The sequence below is a fragment of the Palaemon carinicauda genome, chromosome 26 (genome assembly GCF_036898095.1).
Source record: "Palaemon carinicauda isolate YSFRI2023 chromosome 26, ASM3689809v2, whole genome shotgun sequence".
In the NCBI taxonomy this organism is placed as follows: domain Eukaryota; kingdom Metazoa; phylum Arthropoda; class Malacostraca; order Decapoda; family Palaemonidae; genus Palaemon; species Palaemon carinicauda.
In genome coordinates, this window is record NC_090750.1 from 43,997,236 (window position 1) to 44,009,735 (window position 12,500).

Here is a 12,500-nt window from a genome sequence, read left to right on the forward strand (position 1 = left end):
TATATATATATATATATATATATATATATATATATATATATATATATATATATATATATATATATATATATATATATATATATATATATATATATGACTTTAATCAAGACGTCTTCAGTTTTCCGTATAATTTCAAGGATGACAGTCCAGGTACCATATGGCACTAATTTTATATTTACACACACACACATATATATATATATATATATATATATATATATATATATATATATATATATATATATATATATATATTATAAGTTTTAGAAAGGTTATTCAAGCTTACACATAACATTACCAAGCAACATGACTAGTCATATAGATACATTCTATCGTCGACGCGACCGTTTCAAAGTGATCGAAGAACTCATTGGCTGCCTCTTCTGTGAACTTTGGAATTAACCACCGGCCGATCGTCACATTAGACATGGAATCCTGCATAGACGGGGTAATCTCTGTCTGTGTTGCCAACTTTGCACGGGCATGTTTTGGAGTTTCAGATTATTTCATTTCTCACTATAAGAAAATCTATATTTCATATTTTATGTAGTATTTTATTCAAGGCATTAACGGCTGCTCTGTCTTTGTTCGGTGGTTACTATGTACTTTGTGAGGGTATAGGGGACTTAATAGTTATGGTAAGTAGTCCGCATATCACTGTCCTGTAGTCTTGGGAAGGGGTGGAACCACTGTACCACGGTTTTCTACTCTCTTTGGTTATAGTTTCCTTGTGTGTTGGTACATTGCGGAACACAATTCTACGTGTTTGCTTAGTTCATTTCCTTACTGATCTATTTTCCCTGTTGGGACCCTTAGTTTTATAGGATCTTTCTTAGCTTTTAATAATAATAATAACAATAATAATAATAATAATAATAATGATAATAATAATAATAATAAAGAAAGGAATTTGTGTTGGTGATAAGATTATCTGCCTCCCCTTTTTTTATATATGTAAGTGCACCGTGTCCCCTATAGAACCCCTTTCCGACCAAGGTATGTTTTAATTTATCTATTTTTCAAGAAATTAACCAAAAGTTATTCTATTTACCTTATTGTATACTGTAACACACCAATTGTTCCTGATTCCCTTAGAAGAGAGCTTCATTTTCTTTGTATGTCGATGGTATTGAAAGTAAACGTGACTGCTTGTTTTTTCTATGTTATATTCAGTGTATTTCTTTCTTTGCTCATTTATATATTAATAAAGTTTATTACATGGTAATGCTAAAAGATGCATGAATTGTCATAAATCATAGCTAAATATGCATACAGCGTAAAAGTTGCCAAGAAAATACACAGTCAGGAGTATAAAAGGCTAGCAATGACATTCTTATAAGTGGACAATTGGTACATGCATAGCATATATTTCTGGATTTGAGGAAAGTTCTTACCAGTGTATCTTAAATATGCATGAAATATGATAAATATGACCTTTCGATCCCCACTGTTGTTGAAAGTTACTGCCAAAAGCCGATGCTTATGCATTTTTAAGTATATTCAATCAGTCTGAAAAAGATTGTGAAGCCCCTACTTTTCTGTTTCCTTATTTTTATATTTATATATTCTATGTTTTGGCTATGCTCAATAATAGAAATTTATTGGAAGCGATTACTAAATATGCTTCAACAGTAAAATTCGCTCCAAAAGTACGCGGACCAGGATGTATAATCTGACCAATGTCTTATTCATATTTAGGCATAAGGTACTTGTAGCAAATATATTTCTGCATTGGAGGGAAGGGACCCACTACTGCTTAAAAAAATAACCCTTAAATATGATGATTATGTCGTTATGATCACCGATAGTGAGGAAAATTACCCAAAAGAGTCCATAGTAATGCAAAGTAATTTATAATCAACTGATATTTTTTTTTTTCAAATCAGCATAGATTAATTTGTTAAACGCATTTAATTCTCTTCATAAAATTTACTACTATTTTTTTTATATTGTTGTACTTTTACCTTCAAACAGGAAAATATAGCGAATTTTATAGTCTAAAATAGGTACGTTCACTTTTTGAAATAGCGAGAAATTTTCATAGGAAAAATAGTTATCTCTGTGACTTTTATACATTGATACAATCATAGATATAAAAAGTAAGAACAATAAGAACATTTGTAATTCACAGATTTTAATGCATAGGTTTCCCTATAAGGTGTCTTTATTGAGATGAAAAAGAATTTGATTGAGAATAGCTATACATACATACATATATATATATATATATATATATATATATATATATATATATATATATATATATATATATATATATGAATATATATATATATATATATATATATATATATATATATATATATATATATATATATATATATATATATATACACGTCCGTGTGGGTGTCATTTTTCTGCATATATGTGTGGGTGTTTACACATGTGCACCCGTTTGTGTATGCATGTGTCTTTGTCTAATTTATCATACATTAATCATAAACAAATGGACGTTGATGATAAGAAATTGAATACACTGAAAATGAAGCAGATTTTATGTTCATATGTTGTACGTGCCCCACCATTTCTTATAACTGTGTCTGCATGAATCCACATCATACATTACATCCTTATTAATAAATATCCAAGTTTTTGCAAGAAGGATTATTATTTTAGTTCTATGGAAATTTTGACATATCAGAAATGAGTGGATTTTTGCATCAACTTGCTACGAGATGGCCTTTTCAAAAATGATGGAGAGGAGAAATGATATATATATATATATATATATATATATATATATATATATATATATATATATATATATATATATATATACACGTGTGTGTGTATGTGTGTGTGTGTATGTGTGTTTTACTCAATCAAATCAGCCAATTGTGAAATCAACTTTAAAATATCGAATTTCATATGTGAAACTTGATATTCTAACTGAAGAAAAAATTAAGACATACGCAATATTTGGCGAAAACCAATGATTGCTATATCAAGAATAAATATAATCTAATATAATTCCTTCACCTTTATTCATTAATTACTTTATTCATTACTGATATTCCCGATAAAGACTGATTTATTTAACCTTTTTGAGAAAAATTTTTCTTCTAATTATGCAAATTTTTCTTCTAATTATGCAAATTCTGATAATGTTATTGGATAATGTAAGATACATACCAAATACATTACAAAATTCTCGCAGGCCTTGAATTTAAATTTTACATTAGTTTTTAACACTGCATCATGCACGTGGAAAATATCACCTATATATATATATATATATATATATATATATATATATATATATATATATATATGTATATATATATATTTTTGGGCTCAAGCCATGTCGTCCTGATGGAAGTTCCTATAGGGTAGCTTCCTAGGGTATATTACAACTACGGCGATATTCCCAGAGAATTTACCTTAAGGTACCAGAATTCTAACTCCTGGAGCGAGTATCCCTCATGAAAGGGATATCGCGACATATCAGAGGACGTATTCTAGACACGTCACATGGCAATCTACGACCTGGACAGAGATTTCGTCTCGTAGGAGGTGATTGACGAGATACGAATTCGGGAAAGATAAAGGGGGAGCCGCTTCCAAGGCTTCCCTATCCCCCGATTCGTATGCGTGCCTGGCGCCAATCCTGGCGCCATCTGTATTCCTTTTTGCGTAGCTTAACAACTCGGTGTTTTTTCCTGTTTTTCTCGCAAATCTTGGATTTATTCGGCTTTTCATGGCTTCTCCGTCTTCGTTGGCCTCTGATAAGTTGAGTATAGTGTCTGTTATGTATAAATGTAGGCTCTTGGTAAAATTTTGAGTGATTAATAGGATTAATCTTTGATACAAGAGCCGTAGCCTACCAGAGGTGTCCTGGACACTGTCGCTCGCTAGGTATAAATTAGTTAGTCAGAGCGACATTCCTGGTTGTTTTGCTTTAATAAATTTTAGCTATTTAGCTTTACATAGGATTTCCTTTCGTGCTTAGTATTATTTGGCGAAGTATTCGCCATTCTGGCCTACGCTAGGCCATGTAGCCTAGTCGTTTGGTCCTAGTACTTCATGCATGATTTTGGTTTTTCCGAGTGTAATTAAAATTTTATTGAAGCTTTAGGCTATATTTTATACATTTTAGACTGTGTGGAATATTTCCAAGATTGTATACGTGTGAGTTTCGGTGAATTAGGTAATCGATTCTCTTGGTGCCTAGGCTAATTGCTTATGGAGCCTTAGTATACTTTATCATACTCCCCGGTTGGTTTCTTTTCTTCGGAGAAGGTATGCAATCCCTTTCCCTCTGTTTAAGCCTTGGGTTTATCCCTAAGTGGTTTTTTCCGAATTTATTTTCGATAAAACTATACTAGGGTGTTACTGTACCTTCATGTTCCTGTAGTTATGGTTCAAGAGGGACAGAACAACAGAGTTTTTAGTCTGAGTCCGTGTTGTCTGGCTTGGGGCAGAGTCCCCCTCGCTGAGCTAACACTTACAAAGGGAGCTTAGCTCCCTTAGGTCACTACCGAAGGTTTCTGTAAGTTATGATTCCTTCTTTTGTGATCGACCAGACTAAGTCCTGTTGCTGTTCTCGGGGGAGGATAAGTTCTTCCCTTGGGAGTAGCAACGCCTTCCTTGCTTTGGTGCTCTGGAAGCTGGCAAGTATTGCTGGCCTTTCCCCTTAGATCTCCCTTAGGCTAAGATAAGTTTCTTGGCTGCGGGTGATCTGTCACTAAAGCAAGGTTGGCAGGACCCTCTTGTCCCTTCCCCCTCTATCTCCGGCCGGCAGAGCTGGCCGGCAGGGGTCTTACTGTACTGTACGTCGTTCTACTTCTGGACCTAGTATAGGTTGGGATGTGGAATTGACTCAGCCCATTGCCGGCCGGCAGAGCTGCCGGCCGGCAAGGGTCTTATGTTTTCGAGTGCTGCCCGGACCTCTCTTGGTCCCTCATCCATGCCTGCCAGCAGAGCCGGACGGCATTGGTCAAGGAAGCCTGAATTAGTTTCTCCCCTTCCTTATATGCACTCTTTCGGTTGCCGGGCTTGGGAGTTGTGTACACTCTTATCCCGGCATCCATTCTATTTTCTTCTAGTGCTGTACCTGTCCCGGCTGCCGGCCTATGAGGCCGGCAGCCGGGCAGGTGTAGTCTTCTGGTTCTTTTGCTGCCGGCTGGCATCGGTCTTGTACCTTTGCCGGCCGGCTTATGTCAGTCCTTGTCTGCCGGTCACCAAGAGTGTGGCCGGCAGCTGGATACTACCTTGTGTAGTTGCTGTCCGGCAGCCATTGCCGGCCAACACTGGCTGTTACCGGCCGGCAGCTGCTGCCGACCGGCACAGGCATTTGAACTAGAGTGCTGCCGCCCTATAGCTGTTAAGTAGTATACTTTAAAGCTAGTTGTGGTGTGTGCCGGCCGGCAAAGGCAGGCCGGCATACATCCTCCTATACTGTACTAGTATTCTTCTGTATAGCATATACAGTAAAGTAAAGGTTTAGGTACAGCACTGTATCTTCTAACACTATTGTGTTTTCTTGCACAGCCCTTTGCTGTTGCCCTGAGATAGGAAGCAGAGTTCTTCCCTGTCTATTATCCAGGATTTTAAAATCATTGCCTAGGTGTGAGCTCCACCTGTTTCCTCTGGAAACCTTGCATTGGTTACTCTAGAAGAGATAAACCATTTTGATTTTATTATCTGGAAGGCTGCAACAATGGGTTGTGAGGGAAACACAAGTGTGTGTCTTTCCTTTATGAATTGTTATGCTATACTATGCATATCCAGTGATACATAGTTCACTTGATACTCATGGAAATTTCTTCTCTTTACAGGAGGACCCTCCGAAGTGCGGAAATGTTTTCTGCAATGTCCGCAGCAAGAACATCTGCGGACATGAGTGTTGTAGGAGACACGCAGCATGCGCTGTCTCCAAGGATGATCTCCAGTATTGGGACCCTCAGGTATGTACTGTATGCACTAACCTGATTACTGAGGCTTTTGATTCCCCTAGAACGGCGGAATCAAGGGATATAGCAAGGGAAAAGCTTCGTACTTGGGTAAGGGGCTTCAAGAAGAACACCTCTGGCCCTTATCTTCCAAGTGAGAAGATGAGGGCGTATCTTTTTCCCCAGGCATCAGCTGAGGCAGTGATTCCCCAGCCTCAAGAGGAGATCCCTCAAGATCAAGTCCAGGTGGACGTGGAAGTCGCAGTCGCGATGCAAGACATCCAGTTGGATGACAGGATGTCTGACCTGGACGAACGTTTGGAAGAAGACCTCCTGGCAGAAGGTCAGGATCAAGTTCAAACCCCGGATGTCGTAGAGGATGAGGTCGACGAGGTGTCGGCTACTCCGGTTCAGATGCCGGAGCCTATCCCCTCAACATCGGCTGGTCTCCCAGTAGAACTGGGACAGGCCCTCTCTTCGATTGTTGGAATGATCCAACAAATGCAGAAGGAGAATCAGGAGAAGGCGGCTGCAATGGAACTGCGTATGCAGTCCCTGGCAGAATCACATGGGCCCCAGAAAAGGCTCAATGTGAAAGACCTTCCCATATGCTCAGATGCTAACCCATGGAGGTATGCTGAGCACATGCCGATGACGACTGGAAAGATCGTCATCTCGGATAAGCTGGGTTCAGTTCCCCTAGAGGAGGTAGAATTCTGGCCCAGCAAGGCATCATATCCGGACTGCTATGTCCGGCTGAGAAAAGAACCAGCTTCAAGGGAGGAGACAGAGCCGAAGGAGTTCATTATTATGGACCACGCTAAGGCTCAAGCCCTACTTTCATCCTCGATGAAAGAGAGGGGCTTCTCTAATTCGAAGGTAGCTGCATTGAGCAAGAAGCTCCCTTCTTTTGTGTCCTCTCCTGATAGAGCCTTCCCCTTTTTACAGAAAGGGTTTGCGGCTGTCCTAAAGGCAGTCGAGGCCGGCAAGCCTTGCCCCTCCCTGGAGGAGTGTAAACCCTTGTCGCTGGCTCTGCCTATGGACCACAAAGACTGGAAGGATGTCCATCTGACAATCTCAGTGGGAAAGTTGGAGGCTGATATTGCCGGACGGCAATTCGGCGAGGACCTCCCCAAGCTGTCCGAATCTCTTTTACGAAGAGAGTTCGAGACAAAAGAAAGACTGGCTGCCTCAATGTCTCATCAGACTACTCTTGAGACGATGGCAAGTGACCCTAAGGTCCATGAAATGTTCATGGTAGTGGCTAAGTCTCACCTAGCCACAGTGACGAAGGACCTTTATGGCTTCGTCAAAGCAAGGAGAGCTTGCAGGGAGTTCGTGTTCACCGGGGCTTCGGTGAGACACGAGCCAAGGAAGTTAATCTCCTCCAACATTTGGGGAAAAGACCTTTTCCCTACCGATGTGGTCAAAGAGGTTGTTGATAAGGCCGCCGTGGAGAATAGAAACCTTCTCCAGAAGTGGGGCCTGGCTATCAAAAGAAAATCTTCCCCGGACGAGGGTCCTCAACCAAAGAGGAAGAATATGAGGACTAGGCTACCGTCTCGGCCAGCCAAGTCTTATAGACAGCAACAGCAACTGCAATTGCCTTTGCCTCCAGTGCCCCAGATGGTGGCACAAACCCCGACTACTTTTCAGTGGGTACCCCAGGCTGTGCCAGGTCAGTCAACCACATTCACCCCAACGTTCGAAGGACAGTCTTCTTCCTTTCGTGCAAAACCTAGAGGAGCAGCCAGAGGCTCGTCTAGACGCCTCTCAAGGGGAAGGGGATTCAGAGGTGGTCGTGGTCAGGGAGGCAAGACCTCAGGACGGCAGTCCAAGTGAAACGATACCGGTAGGAGGGAGACTGATGAAATTTTGGGATCGCTGGACCTCCGATCCCTGGGCCCAAAGCCTACTCAAGAATGGACTGGGTTGGAGCTGGTACAGCACTCCACCCCCGTGCCTTCGGTTTTTCCAACACTCCACCCCCGTTTTGGAGGAGTACGTTCAAGAACTGTTGGAGAAAAAGGTGATCCGAAAGGTGAAGTCCATCAAATTCCAAGGGAGGCTGTTTTGTGTTCCCAAGAAAGACTCGGAAAAGCTCAGAGTCATTCTGGACTTGTCGCCACTCAACAAGTTCATAGTGAATTGCAAATTCAAGATGCTAACACTGCAACACATAAGGACCTTACTGCCCAAGAGGGCATACTCAGTCTCTATAGACTTGTCAGACGCCTATTGGCACATTCCAATCAGCCGTCGACTCTCCCCCTACCTAGGGTTCAGGCTACAACGGAGACTGTACGCCTTCAGAGCCATGCCATTCGGGCTAAACATAGCCCCAAGGATTTTCACGAAGCTTGCGAGCGCAGCTCTCAAACAATTACGCCTAAAGGGAATTCAGGTAGTAGCCTACCTGGACGACTGGCTGGTGTGGGCAGCATCCGAGACCGAATGCTTGCAAGCTTCCAGTCAGGTGATCCAGTTCCTAGAGTACCTAGGCTTCAAGATCAACAGAAAAAAGTCTCGACTTTCTCCATCCCAAAAGTTCCAGTGGCTGGGAATCCACTGGGACCTTTTGTCACACAGTTTCTCCATCCCGACGAAGAAAAAGAAGGAGATAGCGGGCTCTGTCAAGAGACTTCTAGATTCCGAAAGGATATCAAGACGCGAACAGGAGAGGGTACTAGGCTCTCTCCAGTTTGCTTCAGTGACAGACCCAGTGCTAAGAGCACAGCTAAAGGATGCAACCGGAGTTTGGAGAAGGTATGCATCAAACGCGCGAAGAGACCTGAGAAGACCAGTGCCGCCTCGGCTACGTACTCTTCTCAGACCTTGGTCCCAAGCCAGACATCTAAAGAAGTCGGTTCTTCTTCAGCCACCTCCCCCGTCGATGACGATTCACTCAGACGCCTCAAAGGAGGGATGGGGAGGTCACTCTCATCGGAAAAAAGTCCAGGGGACTTGGTCCAAGCTATTCAAGACCTTTCATATAAACTTTCTAGAAGCTATGGCAGTGCTCCTTACCTTAAAGAAAGTCTCCCCGCGTCACTCGATCCACTTAAGATTGGTGACGGACAGCGAGGTGGTTGTGAGATGCTTGAATCGACAAGGGTCGAGGTCACCACCTCTCAACCAAGTGATGTTAGCCATTTTCCCGATTGGCGGAAAAGAAGAAGTGGTACCTGTCGGCAGTTCACCTTCAAGGAGTCCGCAATGTGACAGCGGACGCTCTATCCAGGTTCACACCGATAGAGTCGGAATGGTCCTTAGACGCAGGATCATTTTCCTTCATTCTGAATCAAGTCCCAGAACTGCAAATAGACCTCTTTGCGACGAAAGACAACAAGAAGTTGCCCCTGTACGTGTCCCCGTACGAGGACCCCTTAGCGGAAGCAGTGGACGCAATGTCCCTCGACTGGAACAGATGGTCCAGGATTTATCTGTTCCCTCCTCACAACCTTCTGTTGAGGGTCCTCAACAAACTGAGATCCTTCAAGGGGGTAGCGGCAATAGTGGCCCACAAGTGGCCGAACAGTATGTGGTTCCCCTTGGCGTTGGAACTACAGATGAAGTTCGTGCCGCTACCACATCCAGTTCTGACCCAGCGAGTCCAGAAGTCGACTGTCTGCGCTTCATTACAGAAAACCCGGACCCTGCAGCTCATGATTTTCTCGCCCTTGCGGTGAGAAAGCGTTTCGGGATTTCGAAAGCCAGCATAGACTTCCTAGAGGAATATAAGTGCAAATCGACTAGAAGGCAATATGAGTCATCTTGGAGAAAATGGGTGGCCTTTGTAAAGGCAAAGAATCCGCAGGAGATCTCAACAGACTTCTGCTTATCTTTCTTCATCCACCTCCATGGCCAAGGGTTGGCAGCTAACACGATTTCAGTGTGTAAATCTGCTTTGATGAGACCCATTTTATTTGCCTTCCAGATCGACCTAGGTAACGAGATCTTTAATAAAGTTCCGAAAGCCTGCGCTAGGCTCAGACCTTCAGCACCTCCAAAGCCCATCTCATGGTCTTTAGACAAAGTTCTTCATTTCGCCTCCCTGTTGAGCAATGAAGAATGTGCGTTAAAGGATTTGACGCAAAAAGTTATTTTCCTATTTGCACTCGCGTCCGGGGCCAGGGTTAGTGAGATCGTAGCCCTCTCGAGAGAGGCAGGTCGTGTTCAGTTCCTGGATGGGGGGGAGCTGAACCTGTTTCCGGATCCTACGTTTCTCGCCAAGAATGAGTTACCCACCAACAGGTGGGGTCCCTGGAGAATCTGCCCTCTGAAAGAAGATGCATCTCTATGTCCAGTAGAATGCCTAAAGGTCTATCTTCGTAGAACTTCAGACTTCAAGGGTGGTCAACTATTCAGGGGAGAAACATCAGGCTCAAATTTATCTCTGAATCAACTCAGAGCGAAAATCACATATTTTATTCGCAGAGCGGATCCTGACAGTACACCCGCAGGTCACGATCCGAGGAAAGTTGCCTCATCCCTAAATTTCTTTAATTGTATGGATTTTGAACATCTCCGTTCATACACGGGCTGGAAGTCTTCCAGGGTGTTCTTTCGCCACTATGCTAAGCAAGTAGAGGAACTTAAGAGATCTGTGGTAGCAGTGGGTCGTGTAGTTAACCCTACTGTTTAACTCTGCGAGGAACAGTGGTCTTAATTGGGACGATTAAGTCCAGGGTGAGTGTGTAGGTACATACTGTACTACAAACTAAATGAGGGCACCAAGTGCCCATATAGACTGTTCCTTCTTTCAAAGGTGAACCTAGCATAAGTTCAGACATGTGTGCCGAGCGTTTCTAACGCTAATGTGATTGATTTGTAATACAGACTTTTATGACTTGATACCTTGGTATCTTATTAAAGTGGTGTTTAATGGTTTTTCTTTCAGATAAACAAGTTCTGTTTACTATCATACTTATGCTTAAAGTTTTGGGTTATCCTCTTATATATATATATATATATATATATATATATATATATATATATATATATATATATATATATATATATATATATATATATATATATATATATATATATGTTGTTAACCTGTCTGTTTATTATCTGTCAATAAACTTGTTCTTGAGAACCTTGCTTCTCTTTCACCTGTGTCAATTTATTGGTATAATTGAGCATTTTAATTCTATGTATCTTATCTGGGATAATTCTGATAGAATTGTTCTGTTATGCAAGCTATGTTGCATTGGTTTATGTAGTCCCCTAATGGGAGGACTCCGTCCCATAAAGGGACGAGGGCGGTTTTATTAGTTTCTTCCTATGCGGATATAAACCTTTGTCCAATACAAGTATTGTGCGGATTACTGGTCATATATATTGACGCAGTGGTTCTATACAAACTATGCTTTACTTAATATAGGGCGAGACCACTATATTAGCTTGCCTGGTATTCATACATAGATATATGTACTCTTCGAGACTTTCCAGAGTCTAGTAGGACTCTTCCCTGTAGGGGGCAGGAAGCTCTAACATAGTTTATAGTTAGTTGAAAAGATGTATAACGGTAACATCTTAGGTCTCTAGGTCTAGTCGACCGGGAAAAAATTACCTCCGGGGAGTACGGCACGTTCTGAGAATCCACAGATACAGTAATGCTCTGGTACACTTCCATCAGGACGACATGGCTTGAGCCCAAAAAACGGATTTTGAGCGAAGCGAAAAATCTATTTTTGGGTGAGATGGCCATGTCGTCCTGATGGACCCGCCCTTGCCTTTCTAAGAAAGGGCTGTAGGACCCCTCCCTACATACAGTATCTGTAGCACCTCGTGTACGCTACAAGGAATACAGATGGCGCCAGGATTGGCGCCAGGCACGCATACGAATCGGGGGATAGGGAAGCCTTGGGAGCGGCTCCCCCTTTTTCTTTCCCAAATTCGTATCTCGTCAATCACCTCCTACGAGACGAAATCTCTGTCCAGGTCGTAGATTGCCATGTGACGTGTCTAGAATACGTCCTCTGATATGTCGCGATATCCCTTTCACGAGGGATACTCGCTCCAGGAGTTAGAATTCTGGTACCTTAAGGTAAATTCTCTGGGAATATCGCCGTAGTTGTAATATACCCTAGGAAGCTACCCTATAGGAACTTCCATCAGGACGACATGGCTATCTCACCCAAAAATAGATTTTTCGCTTCGCTCAAAATCCGTTATATATATATATATATATATATATATATATATATATATATATAGAGAGAGAGAGAGAGAGAGAGAGAGAGAGAGAGAGAGAGAGAGAGAGAGAGAGAGAGATACGTAAAATATTATATTTTAACTCATTCATATTACAGATAAAGTCCTTTCCTTCATAAGTTGTACGAAAGACAAGAAACTCACATTAATGACCAAGAAATTAGAGTGAACAGAGAAGAAGTAAATCTTTTGTTGTCGTATGATTTTGTCTTGATAGCGAACGATATCATCTTTTGCATGTAAAACTACGAACATCCTCTTAAAACATAATACGAAGACTGAACCTGTCATTAATCTGCTTAAGAGAGCAATAATGTACAAGATTGATATATAGATAGATTACGGTTTAATTCTGACATAAAACCAATA